General features: G+C 48.1%; 1 protein-coding gene and 1 long non-coding RNA gene across 3 annotated transcripts in view; one reads left to right on the top strand and one right to left on the bottom strand.

Moving 5' to 3' along the window:
• SLC9A9 (solute carrier family 9 member A9) overlaps positions 1–27,637 on the bottom strand; it is a 626,265-nt gene that overhangs the window by 41,810 nt on the left and 556,818 nt on the right. The gene's annotated exons all lie outside the window — the stretch shown is intronic.
• Positions 528–27,637, top strand: LOC149127133 (uncharacterized). Of its 2 annotated transcripts, none has more exons than XR_016232746.1 (6): positions 528–2,446; positions 5,517–5,723; positions 6,208–6,412; positions 8,438–8,529; positions 18,513–18,751; positions 22,011–27,637. It is a non-coding gene; the product is annotated as an uncharacterized LOC149127133 (long non-coding RNA). The 2 variants fall into 2 exon arrangements; XR_016232745.1 differs by having other exon boundaries at positions 8,236–8,529.

The raw sequence follows: 27,637 nt of genomic DNA, 5'->3' as shown, positions 1-27,637 counted from the left end.
CCACGGCACACATCCCCTCCCGCAGCCCCAGACAGCCTCCTTGGCGGCCTGCCCGCCCGCCACATCCTGCCCTTCCCCCGCGCAGCGCAACTGCACCTCCAGGCATTTCCCTTCCCGACTCCCAGCGTGACACGGGCCCCCGGCCGGGCCGCCTTCCTGTCCCCGCGGAGCCCGGCTCTCCAGGGCCGCTGCCTGGTCCGAGAGGAGCCAAAAGGACGTGGAAACCTGGCGGAAGACTTCGAGGAGGGGGCCCCGGCTGTGTGTGGTGCGGGTTGTGTGCAGGACACGCAAGGCAAGCTTCTCTCACAAAGGACATCAGAGCTGAGTTTCCGAACATGAGCGGATGATCTCCCTGTCCTGGGTGTTTTCTTTTTTGGGGTGGGGGAGGGACATGCGGGCGAGGCCTTCCAGGGGCTGGCATGGCCTTTGCAAAGCCGCAGGGCTGTGAGGAGTGAGTTCAGGGTACACTGGAGAGCCCGGGCTGAGAAGCAGTGAGTGGGGACCAGGAGGTGGGGGAGGAAGTCAGACTAGGCCAGGCTAAGGGCCAGGTGCCTGGTGTTAGGCAGGGCCAAGGAGCCTTGCACAGGAGAATGATTACTTTGGAGAGGTAGTGTTAGTCTTTGCTGTTTACATAGAGCCAATGAAGTTTCAGAGGGGCATTCATAAGTGACCTGTTTCATGGTCATTACAATGCGTGGAACCAAAACTCAACTCCTTTGTTCTGCCCCTCTGGTCTGGAGGACCCCTGTGAGGTGCTCTTTGCCAAATTTGCTGGGCCCCACTCACCACCCCCAAAAGTCAAAAAGGGCTCGACTCAGGCCAGAACAAGTATCCTGCTGGGTCTCTTACAGAGGGGATTTTAAAAAGCCGCTTTCCTCCATTGCTCAACTCAACGACTTCATTCACACCAGGTTCATCTCCAGAAAGCTCAGCGCCTGCTCCATGGGCATTTATGGACACTGATTTCCAGAAACATGTGTGCTGGTCATCAGCTGGCTGGGGGGAGGAGGCTTCTCAGGCCTCTGAGGGAGCACAGGACCCTGTCAGTGCTGAGTCACCCGCTGGAATGGTGACTCCCTTAGTGTCAGGGCGCTCCTCCACTAACTTCCACCAGCTCTGCTTAGGGCAACAAAACGGAATTTCTCCAACGGTTTTTCTGTTCATCTCCCATATCCGGCTGAGATGACCACGAGGGAAATGGCCTCAGGGAGAAGAGAGACAGGGAAGAGCCCTGAAAACAGAAACCATGGGGCTACTCTTGGCAGTCCCTGGTGGGAGATACCCACCTGACGGGCTGTGTCTAGGATATGCCTTTGACTCCAACAGCCTGGAGCATTGCAGCGAACAGGGGACTGTGTGCTGTGAGCTGAGAGAGAGAGAGAAAGAGAGAGAGGCGTCCGAGGCCTCACTCTGCTGGAGTTTTACAAGAGAGCCACTTTGGGATAAGAGAGGATGTTTATGCTGCGTTCAGATTTGGCTTCATCTTGGCGGCATCCAGGCCACGGGTCGAGAGCTGTGTTTCAAGTTGACAGACTTGAGAAGAGTCTAGCCAAGGCTGGCTCATCAATGAGACACCCAAGGCCTTTCTTCAGAGAAGCCGATAAATTACTCTTATCGCTTTTGATAAGGCTGAGTCTCTTTGAAGTTTCTTTCAACAAAGATAATGTGAATAATAATGACTCTTTGCAAAATGTTCCTTCAGACATTCAAATTCCATCTCCTATTAATAAGTTTTTAAAAGATTGATTTAACATCTTCCTCTTCCTTCTACAGTAGCCTTATGAACATTTAAGTCCAGTGGCATTATATGGCTTAGTTTTAATACATAGATTTTTCCCAAGGTTGATTCCAGTTGCAAACCCCAGCACAGAACATCCCTATCCTTGGTTTCACCCTCATAGACTCTTTGGCAGTCTAGCGCCTCCTGCTGGTGACTACTCAGCTCTGCTTCTAACTTTACCACTCAGGGTCAACCAATTGATCCAGGTCTATGGATAATAAATTTGGATAATATTTTTATGTTTTCATATCTAATCCTGGGCCAGATAGCAAAGTTATTAATAATTTCTTCGATTAAGAAAAATATGCCAATGTGCCCCTTTTCTTTACTCAGTAAATCACAGCTTTTATGTCAAGAATCCTAAATGCTAGTGATGCAGGTTGGGAGGGACAAGGCTTGGTGCAGTTTTCTGGGAAGCCCCATTAGGCATTTCTTTTGCTGTCTCTCACCATGTTCTTCCAGGTGACCTCTGTCCCTCTTCTTCACCCTCTCACGGAAGCATCATCGCTCTGCTAGGCCGCTGCTGCTACCGCTCTGAGGATGATGGTTCCAGCAATGGATGTCCTGACTGTCAAGCTCTCTCTATGCGTGGCCTCAGTTTTTCTTCTGGACAACCACGTAAGGCAGCCAATACCATTTTATCCCCAAGAAGCATACCCAGGGAAGGTAAGTACATTTTCCAGAATCACACAGCTCCCAAGTGGTAGAAACCAGACCTTGAGGACTTGAACTTGTCACGAAGGACTTGAGGACTTGTCACAAAGGCAATATTGTAGCCATTAGAAAAATCCACAGTCGCTGGGTTCCCGTGTCCTTATGACAAGGATGATGGGGGAAGTGCATGGTAGGAAGAGAAGGGCTAGGGAAGAGGCTGCCTATGGAAATATGAATACTGTGGTGAGCCAAGGTCTCAAGGAAATGTTTTGGCAAATTTGGCAGATCTGGCTAATGAACATTGATTCTGTCTAGTGTCCCTCATAAAAATCAACTGCCCATCACCCATCAAAAATAAATGGCTACTGATGACAAGAAGTGTGTCCCTGACCAGAGGGGCCACCAAAGACAAGGTTTGAGTCACAGAACTCTGTCCTCGTCCGCTTTCCTGGCCTGTCTCAGTTTCTCAGCTGTCGAGTGTGGAGAAGAAAATTCGCTATTTGTCAAATTTATGTTTATTTGAGAATGGACAAAACACTCTAACAAAACTTCCTTTTGTGGTAAATTCTAATCACCAATTTAATCAGATTATGATTGCATTGTTTTTCTTTGTGTTGTATGACTTGAAAATCATAAAATGGAATTCCTTAAAAAAATCGTAAAATGTGAGATTCTTACAAATGTGGACATGATTTCCCTTATTATTCCAATCCAACTGACCTCGTCCTGCCCTGAGCAGACTCCACTGCACCTGACAGGTATCGCCAGGGAGGCTGGAGGAAGCCCTGGTGGGTCCCCTCTACAGGAAAGCAAGGGTTTGTTGGTAGAAGGCTGAGGGGTCTCCAGATGACCTGGTCCCCTTCTGCCCCCTCTCTAGCACCCACTTACCTCCCAGCTGCCACAGGAAGCAACTAAAATCTGTACCATGAGCCTGCCTACTTCCCAGTTTTCCATCTCCTCTCTCAAACAAGGATAGCGTTTGAATCTGAGCCCTGGAATTGTTGTGATAGTGAAACGAGATGAGGCATCGAAAGTGTTGTGTATTGTGCCTGTCATGCTGTAAGCACTAAATAGTTAACTGTTATTATATTTTTAAAAACATTTCTCTACTTTAGTTTCTTTTCTTTTCTTTTTTTTTTTAAAAAGATTTCTGTATTTATTTGAAAGTCAGAGTTACACAGAGAGGGAAGGAGAGACAGAGAGAGGTCTTCCATCCACTGGTTCACTCCCCAGTTGGCCGCAATGGCCAAAATTGTGCCGATCTGAAGCCAGGAGCCAGGTGCTTCCTCTGGGTCTCCATGTGGGTGTAAGGGCCCAAGGACTTGGACCATCTTCCACTGATTTTCCAGGCCATAGCATAGAGCTGGATCAGAAGTGGAGCAGCCAGGACGTGAAACGGCACCCATATGGGATGCCGGCACTGCAGGTGGTGGCTTTACCCGCTATGCCACAGTGCCGGCCCCTCTCTACTTTAAGTTTCATGAAGTCTAGGTTAGTGGCTTTTTTTGTTGTTTGTTTGTTTGTTTTTTATGAATCCCCAGAACCTAGAGGTTGGAATACAGCACAAGTTCCATCAGTATCTGACAAGCAGGTGCAATTGTGGGGCTGGCATTGTAGTGCAGCAGGTAAAGCTGCCGCCTGCAATGCCAGCATCCCATATGGATGCTGTTTTGTGTTCTGGCTGTTCCACCTCCAATTCAGCTCCCTGCTAATGGCCTGGGAAAAGTAGAGAAGGATAGCCCAAGTGTTTGAGCCCCTGCCATCCACGTAGGAGACCTGGAAAAAGCTCCTGGCTCCTGGTTTTGGCCTGGCCCAGCCTCAGCCATTGTGATCATCTGGGAACTGCACCAGCATATGGAAGATGTCTCTCTCTGTCTCTCCCTGTCTCTCCCTCTCTCTCTGTAACTCTGCCTTTCAAACAAATAGATAAATCTTTAAAAAGAAAACAAAACCAGTGCAGTTGGCTCTCTCTATCCATGGGTTCTGCATCCTTGGATTCAATCAATTGTGGATTGAAAATATTTGGGAAAAAAACTGAGTCTGTATTGAGTATATACTTTAGTCCTTAAACAATGCAGCATAACAAATATTTACATAACACTTACATAGTATTAAATATGAAACATAATCTTGATTGTGATTTATAGTATGAGAGTACTTCAAAACGTTTGTGGAAAAGGGATTAAAAGCTACATTCATTTTGGTGCAAAAAAGTTGAAATCTCTGCATATGAAGGATCTTCAAAAATTTCATGAAAATATGCATTATGAAAAATATGCAAGGATTTCAAAGTAAACATCTTTTGATTCTAGCTTCTTATAAACGTTTTGAAGTACCTTCAGATATAGGAAGATGCATGTGCAAGTACTGTGCTATTTTATATAAGGGACTTGAGCAGCTAAAGATTTGGGTATCCATGGGGTCCTGGAACCAATGCTCCATGGATACCCTAGGGACCACTGTTTATAAAACCTGGCAGAGGTCACTGGCGTCATCTTCCTGGGATCCTGCCATGGCCTGACCTCCCCACTTGCCCCCTTGCCTCAACACAACTCTCCACAATTCAGCCAGTGATGATTCTCAATGATAAGCATTATGCACACAGTCTCCTTAGCATAAAACTCAGCTCTGGGACATGGTGAACGTGGCCCTTGCCCTGTCTGATGTCTGCACTTGCTCAGCCCTGTTTCCCTGCGTCAGGCCTCTCACAAACACGGCCAAGTCCTTCTTCCTCCTCTCTCGTTATGGTTTCCTCTCTCGTTAGGTCTGTGCACCCTTCAGGTCTCAGCAGAAATCTCATTTCGGCAGGGAGGGCCTTTCCCACTCTCTGTCCAGTCATACTGACCCGTCTCCTGTCTCTGTCCTCTTCCGCGGGGCTGACGGCTTCACTGTCTCTTCTTTCTAACATAGAGGTGGCTCATCGTGTGGCTGCCTGTAGCTCCCAAGAGATTGCGGACAACTCTTCCCAGCTCTGTACTCAGTGACCTCACTTTGGTAGACTGACATCAGCGATGGGGGAGTATTTATACTATGGAAATTGGCACATATATAAAGTGGTTTTTCCTTTTTTATTTTTCGCCAGATAGCTGGTTGCTAAACGTTTATCAGAGCACCACTGATTAGTCCCTCAAGAGCCAGGAGGTGTGTCTGTCTCACAGAGTCTGGCTTCTAACAGATTGCTAGAAGTGCTTATGGAAATGAATCAAGCTAAGTGAAAGCTTCCAGTGGGGCCATATGGAACCGTGCACCGTGTACACGTGATCTCTCATCTGGACAATGACCTCTGGAGGTTAGTATTGCTTCCCTTATTTTTCAATTCAGGAAATTTAAGCTCAGCAAGGTCTAGCGACGCGCCCAGGTCACAGAGTGAGTGAGCTGAAGATGCCCTGTGCCTGCACACTGGGGCCCAGCACCAGCCTGCTGCCTTCTGTTCTTGGAGTTCTGCACCCACAAGTCTCCAATCTGACTTGACCTCTGAATGTGACCCATTGCCTGCCTGTTGCCTTGCTAACCGATCCTGCTGGCTCACTTGCCTGGTCCCTGGTTGGCCGTCCCCCGCCCTCTGCCTAGACCAAGGACTCCAACGGTGTCTGGGTGGGCCTTGCATTGAGAAAGCTTATGTGGCCCATGAGGCCCAGCATAACAGACATGGGCTAGGGAGGTTCCACAGCCCCATACCTGTGACTTTGTAGTAGAAAAGCTTAACACATCCCAGTTTGTTTAGCCCTCTCCTGATTTTAGCACTGATAGAAGATTCTTGGGAATTCCTACAGTCTTGGGCACACTGGAAGGGTGGTTTCCCCTACATGGTCACAAGACTCCAGAGCCCAGCAACCTGAGGCTATCAGAAGAAAGAAATCCCGGAAGGACATGCGAAATCACTGCATCAGCCACTCAGTTACTCCTTTGGGTCAGCAGGTGTCCGACTCTTGCCTCACTCTGCCCGCTGACTCTGCGTGGATCTGTCTGCCTGTCTTGGTGAGTGGCCAGGACCACAAGCAAGCAATTTAATTTCTCTAAGCCTCTGTTGACTCATCTACAAAATGGAAATAATGAGGACCAACTACATAAGTTAGGGGGCTCGGTGTAAAATAAAAGTGTAGAGTCTTTGTTTAAAAATGATTAAGGATTCCAAGATGGCCACAAAACATTCAAGCCCCTGAATGGTACAGTCTGTGTTTTCACAGTCTCATGGCCGTGAAGCTGGCCCTGGAGAAGCACGGGTTGAAGGCTGGAAGCCTCAACAATACAGAGTACAGTGCCCGGCCCAGGGACACATTTAGAATGTGGAGGCGACTCTGAGGTCTAGGCTGGCTTCCCCCTTCTTTCAGGATGAACACCTGTATTATTTTTTACCTTGACACCAAGGTGTATTGAGTGATCTTTTGTGAGTCACTTCAGCTTCTCCAGGCTCAGATTTTTCCTTCTATAAACACGAGGATCACAGGAAATCTCTGAAGAGCTTATCAGCTCTAAATCCGTTTCGGCCAACTCCATGACATTTATACACGGGAGCAGAGTCTTAATGTTCTTTTGAAAGCAGTTTCTCCTCTCTGGGCTTGCTGAGATGCTATTTGGACTTCCAGTTCCATTCATATCAAAGGAGGTCTGCCTCCACCCCTGAATATATGAATCAAGATTATTTTAAAGTTCTTCTAATTCAAAGGTCAACCCATTTTACGTATGAGCAGTGTACAGCTTGGGAAGCTTTCATGACTTGCCTAGGGCCATAGAACGAGATGGGAGGTGGTGGGGATGAAAGCCAGGTGCCCTACACTGTTACCTGGTTTCTCTTCTGTTGAAGGAAACACAAGGGTTACCTTTCTGGTTGTACTTTGCAATTATTCTTTCTCATAAAAAATGAAGAAGAAATAGAAAAGCCGGAGAACAGTTTTCGTTTAGGCCCACCCAATGATTTCTACCAAGGATGTTCCCATTTTTCTCAAGCCCTGTACACCTGACCTGGGCTGGGTTTCATGATTTCGCTGCTGTTTTTCTTTAGTGCAGATAAGGGTTTCCTCTCTTCCCGGCTGAGTGTAGGATTTCCAGACTCTTTCTTCTCACGTTTCTGGACTCCAGGGTGCATAAGCAGATGGTCCTTTAAAAGAACATTTTCTTAACCTCTTGTTTCCCTCTATTTCAAATGGTCTTCGGGGGATATCTAGTCATCCCTTTAAAAGACAAGGTTGAAAAGAGGAAAAGAATGTTCTCAGCCATCCCCTGGGTCTGGGCCACGTGAATTCCCATGAGGCCTCTGCATGGGGCATCTGGTTATGTTCCTGCCTGGTGCTTGGAAATTTTTGAGCTTTTCCCAAGGGTGGGAGTTGGGGGCTGGGGTGAGGGGTGGCTCCTTTTCTTCTCTGGAAATCCTGTTGCTTCCTAAATCATGTCCATCCCTGTCAGTGGCTGGGCCACAGGTCCTGCAAACCTTCTCAGTAATTTGTTTTTAAATTTAGGGCTGTGCTGGCACAGAGCCAGCCAAAATTGCATGAAGCTTGCGTACTGGGAGTAAGCCTGCAACTGTCCAGTGTTTAGGCTTGCTCTCCCCTTAGTTTAATCTAACACTCTGCTGCTGCCATGCTGGGGCCGGAGTCAACTGGACAGGATGTTTGGTGCCGCCCTCAGCATCCATTGGTATCTAGGGCAACATGCCATTTCCTACCTCGCAAGCAGCTCAGAATGGAAGCCCAAAGGCTCGAAGTCGCAGGAATTGTGATTTGCTAACAAGTTTGAGTCTGGCTGGGAGGGAGGTTTGTAAACCAAGAACGGTTGCCAGTGGGCACTTTCTTCCTTTTCCACAGGGCTGTGCAATCATCTCCTTCCTAGAAGAAAGTCACGAAAGTCTGGGACTGTATGACTTTTCAGCTGGTATCAGGCCAGCCTGAGAGCTGAGACGCTTGGAGTGAAATGTGGGGGCGTGTGGCCTTACTAAACAAAACCAGAAAGTCTTACACTTGTTTTTTTTTAATCTCGATTTGGAATCTACGTTTGTACCCGTTTCAGAAATGGAGACTTGCTGCTTCCTGCCCACCCTCCTGGTAGAAGGAAGGCACTCCCTGGCAGAACTTTGGTCCAACCTTGGAAAGGATGTGCGGGTAGGTTGGCGCAGATGCCAGGGGGCTAAGAAAAGCAGTGGGCACAATGGGGTGTGTGCCTGGGGGACAGTGAAGGACTTGGCGTATCTAGTAGAGTTTGTGTCCTGGGCTCCTTCCATGCTCACAAAATTCTGAAAACCCCCCCAAAAGTACAGGTGCGGAGAATTTTCATGGTCAGAAAATCAGAAGGAAAATTTAAGTGCTAGAAAAAATATTCTGGGCCTCCAATCCTTCAGAGCTAAGCACGTCCTTGAGTCAGAATGGATTGTTTATCTGGGGGAGGATGTCGGATGTCCTCAGGCCTCTCCGTTTAGAGAACAGGAAATGGGCGCCCCCAAAGGTCAAGTGAGTTGCCCAAGGTTGTCAAAGGGAAGAACTCTGTGTAAACAACTTAATTTCCAGGGAACCCTTCCCAGCCAGTTCAGCTAAGACCAAAACTGGCCTCTCACCCTACACAGTCAGTGGGAGGTGGTGGTCTCTCCTTTAAGAGCAAGTCTGTTGTACACTCATTGACCCCCGGTCGACTGCCTTGTCTCTAGAGGGAACCCCTCTTACCTGCCCAGCCCCTGTCTCTGATACAGGAGGGTTAACAGTTTAGCAATAAAGGGAGCAATGTCTCAGAAGTAGAAAAGATAGTGAAATAGCTCTGAGAGCCAGAAAGTAAATATGCCTAATACTCCACATTTTGATCATTTGGTTCTGTATAAGGAAAGCAGAGATCTTACACAGCTGGTGAAGTGAAATGACACATTACTTTGGTAGGAGATTGGAAGGATTCTCCTTTAATAAATAAATGTACCTGCCTTCCCTCTTCTGGTTAGTTGGGAAATTAAATGGAATCAAAACATTTAAATGTCACACAGTTATCTTCAATTTGAATGAGTTTATAGACTCTTCAATCATATCATCTCTCCCTTTCTGTCTTCTCTCCCTCTCATATGTTCTAAGTCTTTATTGTGAGGCAGGTGTTTCCACCAATACAAAGAAATTAAAGCATGGGAAAACATGATTCGCTCAATTAAGTCAAGCTTAACTGGCAGACAAGAGGCTTAGGTCCTGGACTTCTATTTCAGTTCAAACTCTCTCTCTGCCACATGTAACTCAAGTTTTCCAGGTTAGGAAAGAGCCGACTTCTCTCCTGGACAGGTTGGGTGTCTCAGTGATCAGTAACTATACCTTTTACCTTGGGGAACAAGACAGCAGGCGTGGGGAAGATTAGGACCAAGCACAGTTGTGTTAGAAGCAGGTGATATGCCACATCTTGTTATAGAAAATAAAAATGCCAGGAGAAGAAGTTTCCTTAGGATGCACATCTGACAGGGCTGACAGCAGTGGGGACAGAAACTACCTTCTGAATGCTGTCTGGTCTCTGCCCATTACTCTGGCTGCTTGTGCTCCCATGAGTACCAAGCACCGAGTCTAAACACTGAGTGAAGGGTGAGCCCTGCCAGTCCGTAGTTGAGTTTCTCTGAGAACTTCCTAAGGTCAGCCTTAGAAAATAGTCTGAAAATGCTTGCTTACCTACCCAGTGGGGGAAAATTTAAATGAGTGGATCCTTTTGAGAGACAGAAACATTCTATTTGTCTAAGAGAGGAAGACACAGAGCATGAAACTCCTCTTTTCAAGAAGAACGAGCCAGAATGCTGACAATGTTGTCTGTTATATCTTTAAGTTACAGGGAATTGAAACAACCCAGAAAAATAATTGCCCTCCCACAATGTCAGAGGATATGGTTTAACCTACTTCTGTCATTTGCTCAACAAGAACTGCAGTGTGTGTATGTGCATTACGTGCTTGAAAATGCATTGCCACCAGGGTCAAACCAAGAGCACCTCCAAGGGTCAGGAATAAACTTTGGAGGGAAAACAGATGTGTTCCAACAGTTGACCCCGACTTCAAGGTCACAACAGCACCTCGGCAGAAGGCCTGGGCTCGCTGTTTTCAGAGGCTGAGCGGGGCTATGGAAGAGCCTCTTTTCAAATCCATTCTGGTTTCTCTGAGTCCATCCCAAAAGAGGGAAGCAGGGGAGCTGCCTGAGGTCACACCAGGTCAGTGGGATGGTCTTTCCAAATGGGACACTGGCTCTTAGGCCGGAGGGGGAGCTAGGACTCAACAGAGTCATCGGCTGTGTCCCGCCTTTCTTCCTTCAGCCAACTCGTTCACTGGGGTGGCATTCCCAAAGTATGGGGAGGTCGTCTCTCAAGGTGGAGTTCAAGGTGGAGTCCTTTGTGTTGCAGTGCTTGGTGACCACGTCATCTTCCTACAGCACAGCTGGTCACTATTTCCCAACACTGCCAGTGCCTCACACCTCGACTTGTTCAGACCAAGACGGCAGCCTCCAGGAGGATCCCCGCCTCATGTTGCATACTCACAGGGCTTCCCCTGTCACCCTCCCTGCCCCGAGCGCCAGCTCTTCTTCAAACCTACACCTCATCTCTTTCCAAATACCCTCCTCTTCAGGCCACTGGGCAAGAGAGCTAACTTACTCCTCTTGGGAGACTTGGATGACGCTGTATTACTACACAAGATGCAGTAGCCAGGCTGAGACAGTTCAGACTCCAACAACAAGGAATGGAGTTCGTGGATTTTCCACTGTGGACCAGGTACCACGCCAAGCACTTTCACATGGGCCACGCGGTTAACCCCATGAGCGGCCTTCGAGGTAGCTTTGCCTGTAGCATTTTTGTGGTGGAGGAAATGGACTGTGGGTTCTGCTGTCCGTGGGAGAAGTGCAGTTCAGAGTCTTGCTGATGGCATAGCTCTATACCACCTCATGGCTGCCCACAGGGGACGGGCTCCTGAGACGGGAAGAGTTCCACCCTACGGTCAAGAGCTCTCATCCCTGGCTTTCTGTCTTTGCCCCCCTATAGTCAGAGAAACACAGCTCCACGAATTCACAAAACACACCCAGCTGATTTTTTGGTGATTGGCAAAAGTCATCTAAGCTCCTTCCTGCAGTCACCGTGGTCAGAAACAATGTCCTCTCCCTCACTGGATTTCCAGCACTGCCTTTTTGGTCCTAAATGTTTTCATGCTCCACTGCCAGACCGTCATTCTCTTTTTTCCCTGACTTCTCCCAAAACGCTCCAAAGTGTTGGCACCATGTTGCAGAGATGTAGAGACACCCAGGTCCTGCGAGCAATGGAGGAGTGAAACTCACTATCTTTTGATCTCTTAGCTTTTGGAAATGCCCGAGTCCTCCCACTTCTACCTTCCAGAGAGAGGCCGGGCGGCTTGTGTCTCTCTCTCCTCCCATCCTGGGGAATGGCTCTGTGTGGGATGCGGGCTTTGGAAGTGGGGCAGCTGTTCATGGCAACTGTTTGCAGCTCAGAACAGGGGGCAATGGGGCACTTTCCACCTTGATCCCACGCAGGGCAGAACCAGCTTTCAGGGAGCTGGGCCCAGGCCCAGAGCTGACCACACCGCCCACCCACGGCTGCCTCTCCAGGGGACAGCAGGGGAGAGCAGCAGGTGTAGGGTGAAGCGGGAGCTCAGCAACGCCCCCTCTGAGCTCCCAGTGTGCCTGTGCCCACCTGGCACAGCACTTAGCTCTCTGCCTTCCAATTTCTTAAGCCTCTGTCTCCCCCACTGCATTGTGAGTGGCTTGAGAGTAGAGTCCGCATTTTCTTATCTCCAGCTTGGAGGACAGCACTTTGCCTGCACGTAGTAACTGCACACTACGGCTGGGATGGACCAATGGGAGGGGAAACATTGGTATTTTATGTGGATGTTGTTCCTGGCTGCTGAGGTCACAGACTGCTGTCTCTCATCAGAGGTCAGGATCCTGCACTCCTCTCTGCTCATGAACCTCCCCACACACTGTGCTGACTCCTCTTCCTCTGGCCTGCCCACCCCTGCAGAGGGCAGACCCCAGGGAAGAGCCCTCAGGAACTGGGCTAACAGAGCCATGCGCTGCGCATGCTAAGTCGGTTTGGGCCAGGGAGAGGATGGTTTGAATGATACTGTTCTTGGGTTGGAAGGGGGACTGTGGGAGTGACACAGAGCAGCTGTTTCCACTTAAAATTGATTAGCAAGTATCGCTACAAATGAACTTGGAATTTAAAACAAAACTCCATGGAAACCAATCTTTCTAAATCATTCTCAACTGGTGGAGAGAAAGAAGTTTCTCTAGCTGACACCAAAAAAGGTCTCCTTTGGCCCTGTGCTTCCCTGCTGGCCTGCCTGCATCACCGAGATGGAACAGAGCCTCATTCTCCCCGGCTGGCTGCGTGTTGCCCACGGTAACTGGCCCCACGCTGATGCCCAGTGCTGTCCACAGAGCTGCGAGTGAAATTCCACCTGAACAGAGGCATCCAGGCCAGCTCCACTCCACGTTGGGGCGAGAGCCACACTCTTGGTGATTGATCTCGGAGCTGCCCCTGGCACTCTTAGAGCGCGCCTAGCACTGCACTGCACAGTGAGTATTGGCGGGCCAGTGGGCAGTGCTGCTCCCCATAACCCCTCGACACCTGGGTGTGAAACACAGAACAACTTGGCATGATTTCCACAATGTTCTCATTAGAGAGTTAAGAGTCCAATTTGCAGAAACAAATAACCCATGGTGTGATCCTTGAGAAAATTTCGGAGAGTTCTGTGGTTATTAATGGCCATACAGTTGGGCAGTCGTAGAAGAAAGCCTGATAGGGGAAGTAAATCAAATAAAGAAAATCAATTTTTGAGGATAAATTAAATTTAAAATGCGTCAGCTGTAGGCCCCGACAAAGACAAGCTGTAGTACATCTCTGGCCATCTAACTAATGGAAGTCACATTGTATTCCCATTACACTGGGCGCACATTACCCAGCTCTGATCTCTCTAAAATTAGATCTTTGCAGAGATAGAGTTGGCTCATCCTGACAGAGCTGAGGGGTGGCCAGGACCTCTGATGGCAACACGCTCTGTGCGGGTGAATTCTGTTCTGTGCTGCTCTGGGAAGCATTCTGTGTGTCTGGGGAGCTGCTGTACGTGGCGATGATGGGACAGAGGCCAGTGGCCCGCTTCTCCTTCCTCCACTGCTCAGCACACAGCAGGTCCTGGCCAGACCTCCCATCACCAAGAACTAGAAGATGCCACTTAGCCACTTTCCTGACTTTAACCCCCTGTGATAGGACCATGGTCCAGGAACAGAAACATAGAGGCTTGCTCGTCCTCAAGGGAATTTAGTGACACTTCCAGTTGGTATGATTTTAGATTTCACGTTATTCTCTTTAATTAGAAGAATTCCCGTTTGGGCAAAGTTAAAAGAAGCTCAGTGTCTCATGTTTCCCTGGGGTAACGCTAACACGTGGATGGGTTGTGTAACGGCAGTGCGAACACAATCCCATGGGGCACAGCTCCAGGGAAAATGGAGGATCAGCTGCATGCCGCGAGCTCTTCAAACAGCAGCCAGGAAGGACTTGGAGCCGGCAGAAAGAAGTCAGGAGGCAGACAGGGAAGGGGTGGCAGTAAGAGCGCCATCTACAGGGATCTGGGATGTGCATCTGGATTTCCGAACAGACAGGTGGGGTGCTCCCTACCTGAAGCTGCATCATTGAGGATGGGAAATTGGAGGGTTCAAAGCTAAGACAGGAGGAAGAAGGGCTTTGGCGTTGAAGCCACCTAGGCAGAAGCTGTCCTCACATCTCTAGCCACTGAAGAGCACCCACCACTCACAAGACCATGGATTTGGCCACGCAGGCAAAAGGTGCTGCCAGTGTGAGTTCATTTTTCACAGCACTACCCAACATTGATGATGTGTACTTACTACGTGCCAAGTTTGCTGCGGGAAGAAGATATAGCTGTAATTATGACATGGTCCTTACCCTCAGACTTGGTCTTGTTCTAGTGAGGGAGACAGAAAGCAAGAAGACATCAACTTCTTGTGCCCCGTGTTCTGAGAGCTGAGTGGCCAGCTCCGTGAGCCAGGACTGGCAGTTACTACCATATTTGGTGACAAAAGACCTCTGTATGGCAGGGCTTCCCACAAGGGCTTGTTACCACCAAGTGCCAGGCAGGCAGTGTTGCAGGAAGAGAATTACCCCGGGAAGTGCTTTTTTTTAATTTATTTTTTTTTATTTTTTTGACAGGCAGAGTGGACAGTGAGGGAGAGACAGAGAGAAAGGTCTTCCTTTGCCATTGGTTCACCCTCCAATGGCCACTGCGGCCGGCGTGCTGTGGCTGGCACACTGCGCCGATCCTATGGCAGGAGCCAGGTGCTTCTCCCGGTCTCCCTGGGGTGCAGGGCCCAAGAACTTCGGCCATCCTCCACTGCACTCCCGGGCCACAGCAGAGAGCTGGCCTGGAAGAGGGGCAACCGGGACAGAATCCGGCGCCCCGACTGGGACTAGAACCTGGTGTGCTAGCACCGCAAGGCAGAGGATTAGCCTAGTGAGCCACGGCGCTGGCAGAAAGTGCTTTTAAGAATACAAAGATACTAGTCCGGCGCCGCGGCTCACTAGGCTAATCCTCCGCCTTGCGGCGCCGGCACACCGGGTTCTAGTCCCGGTTGGGGCGCCGGATTCTGTCCCGGTTGCCCCTCTTCCAGGCCAGCCCTCTGCTGTGGCCAGGGAGTGCAGTGGAGGATGGCCCAGGTGCTTGGGCCCTGCACCCCATGGGAGACCAGGAAAAGCACCTGGCTCCTGGCTCCTGGCTCCTGCCATCGGATCAGCGTGGTGCGCCGGCCGCAGCGCGCCGGCCGCGGCGGCCATTGGAGGGTGAACCAACGGCAAAAGGAAGACCTTTCTCTCTGTCTCTCTCTCTCACTGTCCACTCTGCCTGTCAAAAAAAAAAAAAAAAAAAAAAAAAAGAATACAAAGATACTAACAAACCATGGTGACATTGGGAAAATAAATACCTTGTTAGTTCCATATCAGGCAGAGGCAACATCCAGACATCCAGATGTCAGGATCCTGCACCGCTCTCTGCTCATGAACCTCCCCACACACTGTGCTCATCCCTCTTCCTCTGACTCTGGACACTTGATAAACCTTCACCAACCAGTATGGAACTAATACAGGGCAGTGGGGAAATGTACCCCGCTGGGAATGGACACACCTGGGAAGGCAAAGAGAAGTCTGGTATGGTGACACTACGAAGAGCAAAGTCAGATTGAGCGCTTAATACGTTTTGTAAGTTATTGCACTTCATTCTTCCGAGAAGCTACTGATCCTAGCTGGGGCTGGGGGGAGGATTAAACAAGCCAGTATTTGTGAAGTGCCAGGAATAGGCCTGAAATGCAGCCAGCACTTAATAATCGTTAACCATTATCACAAACACAGATTAATCTCTACTGCAGACCCCTTCCAAGAAAAAACAAATGATCTCTCCTCAAATAGCCAACCTAGTGTAGACCCCTTCGTGATTAAAGGCACTCATTATCTGCCTCTAAAGGGGACAAGAAATGAGGCAGGAATAGCCAGCTCCCTCTGTCTGGCCAGACATCAGGCCTGTCTAGAAAACAGAGCTTAGTCAGTGTGGCTGGGGCAGCCCTCTGCGGATTCAGGCTCCTGCCCAAGGAGGCCACTGCTCCTGTAGAGCATGGTGACAGCTCCCAGGAGCCCAGAGCTAAAAAGAACTTCTGCTGCCTTCGGGGCTGGATGGCTCAGGGTTACTGAAATTAGAAGACTTTCCCCAATCGTGTTCCTCTTCATCCTCCTGCTCCAGGAGGTGTGAGGTCGTGAGAGGAGGTGACAGGAGGTGTGAGGTCGTGAGAGGAGGTGACAGATGAGAGTGGGTGAGTTACACTTCCCACTACTTTTTTCTTTCCCCAAGATGTGGGCCATCTGCCCACTGGGGTAAGCAGTCATCGATTTTCTTCTAAAGCAAGCAAGCAGTGTGTGCAAGTTTTATTATTTATTTTGAAGATTTGAAGTGTTCTATGTTCCATTTCTTTCCTTCTCCCAGCATCCCAATCTCTTTACAGAGCTTTGCCACCCAATGGGATTTCTAGAAGATTGTACAACCACCAGCAGCGGGGCTGAATGTGGATGCATAGTCTTCTTTTCCTTTTTATTATTTCTCAGACAACCTACAACCAAAGCCATACCTCCAGTTGTTTCACCATTGACTAAGAAATGCTCTTAAGTGCATTTTACCCTTCTTCCAACAAATAAAGCCTGGACTATTTGAAAAGGAAGATGAAAATAAAGCACACTAGGAACAAGTGATTATTCATGCCATGTGTAAAATAAGAAAGAGAAGCAGGGATTTCTGTGATATTTCTTAGAGGGCCTCTGTATGCAATGAACCTTGTGAAGAAAACCTGAGAGAAATGTTATCAGAGGCATTTTTCTCATGAAGAAGCAAAAAGTGATTTGCTTGTTCAGATGTACCATGCGGTCAGGCAGAATCGGTAGCTATATACAGCCCTCACAATTAGTCAGCAAAAATGGCATTGCCAACTGCCCAGAGCATGAAGTGACCCGAATTAACCAAAGCAACTTGTGGGTCATAGACTCTTAGGCTTGCTGGAGTCATCGTGCCCCCCCCACCTCCCGCCCTTCCTGTTCTCCCCGACATAGGGTGGGTCTCGGTTGCCACTCCTGGTCAGTACTCAGCCTCAGTACTGAATTCAGTTACCTGCCTGACGGTAAGGTGAAGGATCTCCTGTCTACACAAGAGCAGAGGTCGCCTGGGGCCCTAATACTAGTTGCATGGGACAGAGACCAGACAAAGGAAGTCAGAGATGAGAGATGCTAATGTGAATTGAAGTCTTTTGGGGAGAGATGGGCTTGAGTTTGGCCTTGTAAGAGGAATTCTTGCAAGAAGGCAAGGAAAGTGGAAAGGTAACAGAGGAGGCACAGAGCGTGACCACGCTAAATAAAGGAGCTGGTCAAGTAAGGTTGGGTTTATCTTCTGATGTCATTGTTGCCAGCCCTAGTTTTTTGGGAAAGTCTCTTATACTGACCTCTAGTTCTCACAATAAATAACATTGACTTCTTGTAATAAATACGTGTGAAGCTAAAAAAAAAAAAAAAAAGAGAAAAAAATGAAACCTCAACCACAGACTTTGTAAAGACAATAGAAATGGCACTGATTTGGCCTCTTGGATTAGCACTTAAAAAAATGGGAGCTCATTCATTGCCAACCTGATCAATGACCAGGGACTAGGTCTATAACTTTGCCCCTGGTACCTGCATGGACAGACAAACTCCCTCAATACCAACTCGGAGGGACGATGGCCCTCAAGGTAGGCCCTGGGCAGAGTACAGAGAGGCTGCACGGATTTCCCCCTGCGGTGTTGTTTCATGTTTCCCTGCCTGCACATGGTAGTTAATGAGAGGTACAGGCCCACAGGATGTGGGGCTGTTTAATTAGTGGATGCTTGTCAAGGGCTTTGAAGATCCGAGCTCTACCTACTGTAAAAGCTCACTGTTTCTGAGAAGTCAAGTCCCTTAGGAGAAGAGGATGCTTGGCAGGGCAGCGGCACCTCTCTACCTGATGGGATGGGGCCTTCCTTCTGCACTTGTCTCTCAGTAGAAGGAGATTTGCTTAGCAGGAAATGTATCTCTGGAAATCGCCTCTGGAGTTCAGCCAAGGGGGTACAACTCCCAGTGTAGTACCATATTTGTGCATTCCCTGGCTGACATTCGCAGTCTGTGGGAAGTCACAGATCTCTAACAGGTAGACACACCAGGGGAGGGCTATGTGGGGAGGTGATGGAGCAGTGACAATTTTTTCTGAAATTGGACTCTTAAGCATCTCTTAACATCTCCCAGGCTATCAGCGCAAAATGGTGGCTGGGAGAGTGGAAGACCTAGGGGGAAACACCTTCTGTTCTGTGTTCCTATTTTCCTGACTCTGAAATGGGGGTGGTATTCTTGGCTGTCCCTTTGCATCCCTGACTTGTTGCAGGGGCTGTGCTGTCACCCCCGTCCACTGCTTTGAGATCCAGGTACGGATGCATTATTTGCTTGTTGGAGATCACTCAGATTGGTCTCCTGCCAGCAGCACGGGTGACAGTTATCCCCACCCTCTAAAGCTGTTTTGCTTGTGTTTGTTCACAGTCTGTCTCTCCACTGCACCTCGGGCTTCCTGAGGGCAGGCACTTTGTCCATTCTTAGTCACGATGGTGCCCTCAGTGCCTTGGATTGACCCTGTACAAGGTGGCTGCTCAACAAATACTGACTGGCAGAATTACTCTCTGTCTTCTGTACACTACCACTCCATCGACGACAAATTCCTGTTCAGAAGAGGATATTTCTGAATCTTCTGCATTGTGGGCTGAACCACATTCCCCCAAAAGGTATGTCAAGTCCTAACCCCAACGCCTGTGAACGTGACCTTATTTGGAAACAGTCTTTGCAGATGCAATCCAGTTAAGCTAAGGTTATACGGGATTAAGGTGGGTCCTCAATCAAATATGTCACGTCTTTATAAGAAGGGCAAAACTTGTACCTAGAGACACAGACACGCAGGGGAGGATGCGGGGGGAGACAAAGGCAGATATTAGAGCAACACATTTGCCAGTCCAGGAATGCCAAGAATTGCTGCAACCCACACATGCTAGGAGAGACCAGGGAAGATTCTTCCTTAGAGCTCCCGGGGGAGTGCGGCCCTGCTGACGCCTTCACTACAAACCTCAGCCTTGGGAACGCCGAGGGGAGAGATTTCTGTTAGGCTTGCACAGGTGCTTGGTTAGGATAACCCTAAGGAACTGCTGCACAGAAACAATTTCCCCTTCCCCTTCCCCTCCTCTCTTGTTGGTTCTGTTTCTCTGAAGACCCTTGAGTGATGCAACCAGGTGCTCCTTGTGGGAAGGACACTGTCACCCTGCTCTCCCCGACAGTGTGGTTTTGCAGGACAAGCCGCATCTGACTACAGGTTCCCAGGGTCATGGTTCTGCTTTCTACACCACATGTACAAATCAGTCCATAAGGCTCCTTTGTCTTCACTAAGGGTGAGGACGTTGTGGGCAGGAACACTTGGCTGAGTATCACAGACACTCCTAGAGGGACTTGACCAATCCGAAGGATGGGATCCTTGGAGCTGTGGGGATTTCAGAGCTTCAGACCCCATGCTGGTCAGTACTGTCAGTAGCAGCCTCCAAAGGGACAGCTACAGACTCTTTCTTGGTTCTTTATCATTTATCTGTGGGTCCTGCAGACTTGGCCACTGCCCGTAAGATCAGCTCAGGGCCAACACAGAGGAGTGTGTGTCAATCATTGCTTCTTCACATTCTGCCAGGTATGGACATGCCCTCAACAAACACTTAGGTATCATACTGTGCTCTGGTTTAACGTATGGTTTGTATCTATTTATGATTGAAGCTCTAATCTAAACTTGGTATTGGTTTTTCTCGTCATGCATGCAACTGCTCAGTGAGAGATTTATGTCTTCAGCTCTATGTGAATATTCATAGAAAATTCAATAAAAAGTGGCTAGCAATAATGGAAAGACAAATATGCAAATCTTGGATGTGCAGTGAAAGGAGGTGTTGAATATCTTTGGGCCCAGTTACTGGAGAAATGAATATTTCAATAAGAATGGGAAGAAGAAAAGGAAATTCCTGTCCACGCCTCTTTCACGCATTCCTTACTCCAACGTCCTGTGTGGCATTTGGGCTTCATTTCACAGGCAGCATCTAGTCCTAGTGGGCATTTCTGAAGCTACTAGGTATTAGTGCCTGGACAGGGATTCATTTTCTGGCAAGTTAAATGAGTTCCTCTACAGGAAGGGAAAATGATCCCTTCTCTGGATAGTGTTGGAGAAAATTATTACTCAACGAGGTTGTGGAAACAAACCTGCAGTGAGTTCCCACCTTGCTGGATGACCACAGTGTGTTTTTATAGACTGGCTTTTCCATTCCTGAAATGACTTGTCCTGCCTTTCTCCCCTCTAGCGTCCTGATACAAACTTCCTAAACCAATATATTCAAACAGTCACTCCCATCTTTAACTCTGCCCCACGTTCTGCTGCATTTCTTAGCTTCTCTTTAGAGCTCAACAACACTCAAGAGTTAATTTGTGCTTGCTGTCTCCCTCTTTTTTATTCTCTGGCTTTTGCTTCTGCCACTCCAGTGAACTGTGCTTGTCAAGGTCACCAAGGACCTCTGTATTGACCACTCTAAAGGACCTTTCTGTGTCCCTCGGTGCTCCTGGCATCACATACACTCTCCTCTACCTGCTCTCTGACCCGGTACTTAGGACCCTGCATGTGCCCAGCTCATATCTTAATTACTGCTTTTCCCTCTCTATCTTTTTTGTTAACTCTGCTCTCTCTACCTGGGTCTCAATACTGCTGCTCTTTGAGGGTCTCAGACCTTCTCCCTTCTCCCAGACACTCTCTCTCCAGGTGATCTCATCCATGGCATGAATAGCAATGGATTAACAACTCTCATAATATATAGCATGAGCTCATGTATCGGGTTGGCTGCTCATTGTGTCCATTCACCAATCCCAAACTTCACATGACTCACACTGAGTTCTGGAGTCCTCCCTGACCCCATTCACATTGCCATGCACACAGTCGCTGCAGCTGGCAACATGGTAAAGTAGTCTTGATTTCTCCTTTTCCTTATCCCATTCCCCACACCTAATGCACTGGAAGTCCGGGGTTCCACCTCTAGCCTGGATTTCCAGACACCACAATCCAGGCCACCATTGTCTCCCATCTGCACGAGTGCAATAGCTTCCTACGTGTTCTCCCAAGTGCTAAGCTCTGCTTTCCTACAACTCTCCACACAACAACCACAGTGATCTCTAAAGAAGTTAGCTCACATTCTTCTGCTTAAAACCCTTTACCAGATGCCTAGTTCACTTAGAATGAAATCTCTTCTCCTCAGCTGGCCTGCAGACCTGTAGGGTGTGTCTGCCTTACTGTTTTCCACTCAGCCTCCCTGCTCACTCCCTCTCTCATCCCTGTGCAGCCACACGGACCTTCTTTCTGTTTCTTAGATGCACTGAACTCTTTCTCCTCCAGGCTGTTGCACACGCTGTTCCTTCTGCCTAGACACCCTTCCGTAGGCTTCTCAGGAGGTTGCCCCCTTCTTATTTTCAATTCAAGAAAGCCCTTCCGTAGCTCTCTTTTCTAATGCGGCTCCCCACCCCACCCCACCCCATGGTTAGTCTCTATTATGGCAAATAATGATCACACTGAAACTGACAGTCCACTCCTCCCCACCTCTCAATAAAAAAATTGTTAGATGGCCAACTGCATAATAACAGGGGTCATTACTTCTATCTCCATGACCTAGCAAAGTATCTGGCACTTAGTAGGCACTAAATAAATGTTTGTGGAATCAATTAAGTGTTGTATCTTTGTACGCTTAAAATCTGTGGTCACATGAACCTCTCTGTGAGAGGCCCATTATTTCCTGCCAAGTGCTCATGATTCTTAGAAGTGTACACACTAAAGGTCACTTGTATATCTTACAGTGAAACCAAGCAAATTTTTCCGTGGCAGTAACCATGTCCTTGAATGTGTCCGTAGACAGAATACACACATTCTAAAATGAGTCTTCTTTGGATAATTCCAATTTGAAAAGCACACACACATCCTTGCAGGTATTCTGAGAGCCCAGGAGTCGGCTGGAAACGTATCCCTCCAGAATGTGCATGGACCTCACATGTAGAGGCTGTTTCAGACAGGAAAGAAAGAGGAAGGAAGTCAAGACTGTCTGAAAATGGAAACTGATAAATCTAGGTGAGGGGAGAACTTCCTTTCTTAAAAAAAGTAAGTATCTCTCACCATTAAAGAAAAAAAGTCTATAAAAGTATTCTTCTGGGGTGGGGTAGAGCAGGGATGAATGAATTTAACAGAATTTTCCTCTTAAGTGTAGAAAAAAAGGAGAAAAATCCTCTTAGAAGTTGGTCCAAACAGCACAAAAAGGAGGAGTCCCTTTGCATGTATCACATAGAACCACGGGAATTTCAATTCAAGAGGAAAAGGAGGCATGGCCTTTGTCACTGACTTTGTCTATCTCTTCTTATTAACACTGTAGATTGATTCCATGTCTTGTGCTGTATTTCTTTTGTTTCCTATCATTTGAACTCAGAAATATTTCCCTCCTCCCTTTGCTAGTCTTGCTTCTTCCACCCATGGCCATCTACCGGAGCCAAGGAAATAGTCCTTAACATCCTTCTTGCTCAGAATACTTGGGGTCGGACTCTGAATATCACTTAGGATTGACAGTGAATTCTGGTCTCAACATCTCAGTGAGCATGTGCTCACACTTTTCAGGAATGTGGTAGTAGCTGTGGATTTCCCAGGCTATCCAGGGGGCAAAAATCAAGTCCATGCAGTAATTTTTATGAGAAGCAATGCCAGTTCTCCCAAAGCCACTCTAAACTCTTTGATCACTAACTAATCCAACCCCCAAGTTCCATGTTCCAGGGAAGTTGTGAGCTTGGATTAGATTTTCTAAGAAAGAAAGGTTGTAATGAGCTCCTTGCTTCCAGCTTGCCAGGTCTATCAACTGGCTGGGATTTTTTTTTTTTTTTTTTTTTTTTTTTTTTTTTTTGCTATGGACGGTTCTACTGTATGCACAAGTGCAATCTACTTTCCCTGACTACCTGTGCTCCAATCAAGAATAGCTCCATCTCTAGAAGTCAGAATCCGAGCTATCTTTTAAAAAATAAACTATGATATATACGATTGTAATGGTAGATACATGTCTTATACATTTGTCAAAACCTATAGAATGCACCATAGGAAGAGGAACTCCAGTATAAACTACAGACTTTAGTTAATGATCATGTATCTAATACTGTATCAGGACTGGCCATCAGTTGTAACAAATGCACCACACTCATGCCACATGTTAACAAGAGGGGAAACTGTAGAGATGGAATACACTGCAATGCTGCACTTTCTGCTCCATTTTGCTGTAAAACTGCTCTAAAAAGGGAAGTCTATTAATTGCAAAAATTGAAAGTGGTTTCTAATCACTTTGGTTCTCACATCTTTGATGATATCAAAGATTGTCTCATGGAATTAGTGGGAAGTGCTGGAAAATACAGCAGCAGTGAGCCATGGCGAGGCAGGTGAACTTCTTCCTCCGTGGTAATGAGGGGCTGACGCGGCACTGACATCTGGATGCCTCTGATCAAGTTGGACACAGGCAAAGCCCAGCGTAACCGGATCTCTTTTATCAGAACCTCCAGTCTCCAGCTGGAAGGGATTTCTGTCACTCCTGACGTGGTCATTCGCTTGAATTTTCTTAGGCGTCACACACTGTACCGAGTCCGCTCCTGTTTCTGTTATAAGATGTCTTCCGCTGTCACAAGACAAACAGGTTGTCCTTCATCAGCTTGATCCCCATCCTTGCCACACAGTATTTGTATGGATTGTTGGGGCAGCACCTGGGGTTTTCTTTGGCAATGCTTATCTGGCCTGTCTGCAATCTGAATGTTTTGTGCTATTTGATATTCTGCTATCGATTTTTGCTTGACCATGTTCCATCCATTTAAGGATCAGGTCAAAGAGATAACTCATTGTCTGCTGTGGACCCTGACCCTTCTATCCACTTGACCTTTCCAAGTGGTTCTGAAAGGGTCACAAGTCAAGGGACCCCTTTCAAAACTCCAACCACTCGACAGGCTGTGTTAAGTCACAGCACAGCACAGCAGTACCCCAGACAACACACAGGTGCACAATGCCCACCATAAATCCTGCATACAGACAACATGGTGGTGGTGGGGTTCTTCTAGGGGTAGCCTTACAGATCTGGGAAGCCATTCCTCTGGGGATGGTACAGGAGACAGCAGCCCAGTCCATGGCTGAGTAAAGACAAAGAGAAGAGAATCTGAGAGCAGGGTAGAACAGGGTGCTGCCTAGCGCCAAGACGAGCCCAACAGCCACAGTGTAAAAGATGTGGAACCCGGACTGGAATTTCTCCGCTGCACTGGGTGCATAGGGTCTCTGTAGATTTGAACTTTGAAATAGCTGATTAGCAAAACAACACCAAGTGCCTGGCAAGAGGGGAGAGGTAAGGACGCTGCTGCTGCTGCGGCGGGGCTCACCGGCTGCACCAGCCTCTCGCCGCGGGCGCGGGGACACCTGTGCCTTCGTGACTTCCAGGGCCACATCGCACCCGTCTGGCTCACAGAGCGCCAGGTCAGCCCAGCGGATCCCTCCCCTGCTCAGGGACTGCAGCTTCACCGTGGCGGGGCCCGGCGGCTGCCTGCTGCGGCCCCACACCGGCGCTCCCTTGCGTCTCAGCGTCTCGCCAGCACCTTTCCTCCCTGCAGGCCTGGCTGCGCGCCCGGTTCCTGACCTGTGTGTTTTTCTCCATGATAGAGGAGGAAGGGTAAATGAGGAAATCCTGAGAAGGAGTCTTCGAAATCCTGAAAAACTGCTGGCAGCGCAGTTCGTGGAAAAGTGGAGCTTGGCCTGGCTGTGACCCCTGCCAGGCTTTGACGTTGGGTGGAGGAGACCAAGGGTGGGGAGGAGCTGCCTGGGGCCTGACCATTGGAGGCAGGGGCTCAGCTGTTTGAGTTCACATGCAGCTCCAAGAGGTGGGAATGGACTTGACTTCATGGGCTTCAAACCTCACGTTCAACATCAGGGGCAACAAGCTGCACGAGAAACGGAAAGGCACTCTCCTGTGAGTCCTGAGGCCACCGTCCGGCGCTCATCTAATCAGATCCGAGCTGTGAAATGCATGGAGCCTAGAGCTATCTTTCTCACTCATCTGCATTTAAAAATAAGCAGTCCAGTGGTTCCGATATTATTTTGAGACTATCTCTTTAACTGAAAAATTATTACTAACAGCAAATATTTTAGGGCATGGTAACTTGCATTTTTCCTGGGTGTCAAATACATGCTGTTTCCTGAAAATCATAAAAAAAAACTTCCTTTGGCGCTTAATAGCAGTGACATATCCCATTGTCTTGTTTCCACAATGCTTCCCTGTGTTTCATCAACTGTCAGTAGTGAATTCACTGTCCCTTTGACGGTTTCAAATGTGACTTTTAATTAAGCATATTAACCTGATGTATCATCCTTGGAGCAATGACTAAAATAAGATGATATGCATTTTAAGCTTTTGGATGCCTGCAGATCATGAAAAGCACTTTATGAGGCTTGCATTAATGCATATTTCATTATAATGTAATTCTATATTAGATATTCCACTTATGCATAGAGCCAAAATAGTTTCTGCGCTGTAGCGATGCCGATGTAAATGAGTAAATCACAAGGAATGGAGGGAACTTAACTCTTTGTGACTCTGAGTATTGTCCTGTGTATACGGGAATTCTTTGGGGGGCAGGATCGCACCCTCAGTGAACCTGGAGAAGACAACACTGTTTCAGGTGCGACTGGTGATGAAGGGGGAATGCCACATTTCTTCTGCACAACATTAAGTGATTGGGCAAAGCCTGAACTACTCTGGGCTTTCCTTTTCATGTACGCCACACAGGCAGCTGATGGTTTTGCCGCACTGAGCAATCAGTAAGGCTAACCTGTAGACACGAGGGTTGGTGGGCATCTTGGCTACATAGATAAGCACAGGCGGATGCCATTTGGATGCCTGCATCCCGCATCAGCACGCCTGGGTTCAAGTTCGGGTTCTGTTCCTAATTCCAGATTCCTGCTAATGCATATCCCGGCAGGTGACAGGTAATGGCTAAAACACTCAGGTCTCTACCCCATGTGGGAGACCTGGATTGAGTTCTTGGCTCCTGGTTTCAGGCTGCCTCAGTCATGGCTGTTGCAGGCTTTTTGGGGGAAGTGGGGATGAAACAGTGAAGAGGAGTACTTGCTTGCTCTCTGCCTTTCAAATAAACAAATACACTTGAGAGAGAGAGAGAGAGAGCATGTGTATCATCACTGCATAAAGAAACCCTGCAAGCTGGAGGCACGGCCCTCTACAGGGCTGCCATAAAGCATCCTGTGCAGTATCACTAATAGGCCTTTTACAATTTTTATAGCTTCCCGAGTTATTTTTGAGTCAGTGCTAGCATTCAATTATTTCCTGTTGAATAAGGAACAAAACCAGCCTGAAGACTGAAAGGGAAAGCTATAGTGGGGAGCGGGCTCTCCAGATGGAAGTTTTCGGGCAGATTGTGATTTGTGACTCAGAATGAGCCCAGCTTTCTGTGCCATATGGCCGGGAGCAGGGCCTGTAGGCACGGATTCAGTCACTCAGAAGATCCCCCTGAACTCCTACTATGCATTGGTTCCTTCTTGGGCACGGGGAGACAAAGATGAGTAAGCAGTAGTATCTGGAGCAAAGGAGTCCATTCATTTGTTCACTCATTCATTCAGCCAATGTTTCCTGAGCATCCGTGATGGACAGCGTTTGCTAGGGGAGCTGAGCATGTAAACATAGAGTAAATCCCCATACGGCATGATCCAATCAGCTGTACAGACGGGGGAAGCGCTGTGCAGCTCAGAGGTAGAGAGAGAGACTAAGTATATTCAGAACAGTTGGGAATCTTCACAGAAAGGGAGACATTCAACCTGGAGGACAGAAAGGCAAGGTCATTCCAGGGAAGGGGGAGCAGCGTGAGAACTCACGGGGTTCAGGATTCAGGCTCGGGAGGAAAAGTAAGAAAACAAGTTGTTTGTAGATAGAGCTTCTGGCTCACAGACAGGAAATGCAGCTAGAGAAGTAGCCGTGCACGTCATTTACATCATGTTAAAGCTGGCTTTCTTCTTCATGTTGGGAATGGCAACTCCCGGAGCTCCCTCCTTCCTAGCTTCATGGCAGATGTCCCCAATCTGGCACAAATGGCACTCTTTCCTGCTGAGCTTAGGCCAGCCTTGGAATCCTCCATCGTTGCGACAAGGAAAGGAAACTGCATTTTTAGAAAGGGAACGGCAAAGTCAGATTTGATCATTGGGAAGATTATTGGAACTGGTACAGAACAGATGGAGTTGGAGAACACTGAATCGGGAAAAGACTGATCTGTAGTTGAAGTCATTGGTTCTTAACTTGGGTGCACATTGAAACACTGGGGGGCTTGTTAAATATATCTCATGGAGTAGGAATTTAGCCTGGTGGGCTGTTGTTGGGCATCTGGGAGTTAGCCAGTAGAAAGGAGCTCTGTCTCTCTGCCTCGCAAATAAAAAATAAGAATATCTTATACCAAGGCTCTGTCTCAGATCAATTAATCCAGAATTAAAACAAAACAAAACAACATAAAACCTAAGTAATATACGTGAACCCAAGGGTTGAGAGCTAGTT

The sequence above is a fragment of the Oryctolagus cuniculus genome, chromosome 4 (genome assembly GCF_051225735.1).
Source record: "Oryctolagus cuniculus isolate XC-2025 breed Fujian yellow rabbit chromosome 4, ASM5122573v1, whole genome shotgun sequence".
Taxonomy (NCBI): domain Eukaryota; kingdom Metazoa; phylum Chordata; class Mammalia; order Lagomorpha; family Leporidae; genus Oryctolagus; species Oryctolagus cuniculus.
This window is presented reverse-complemented; position numbering and strand designations above follow the sequence as displayed.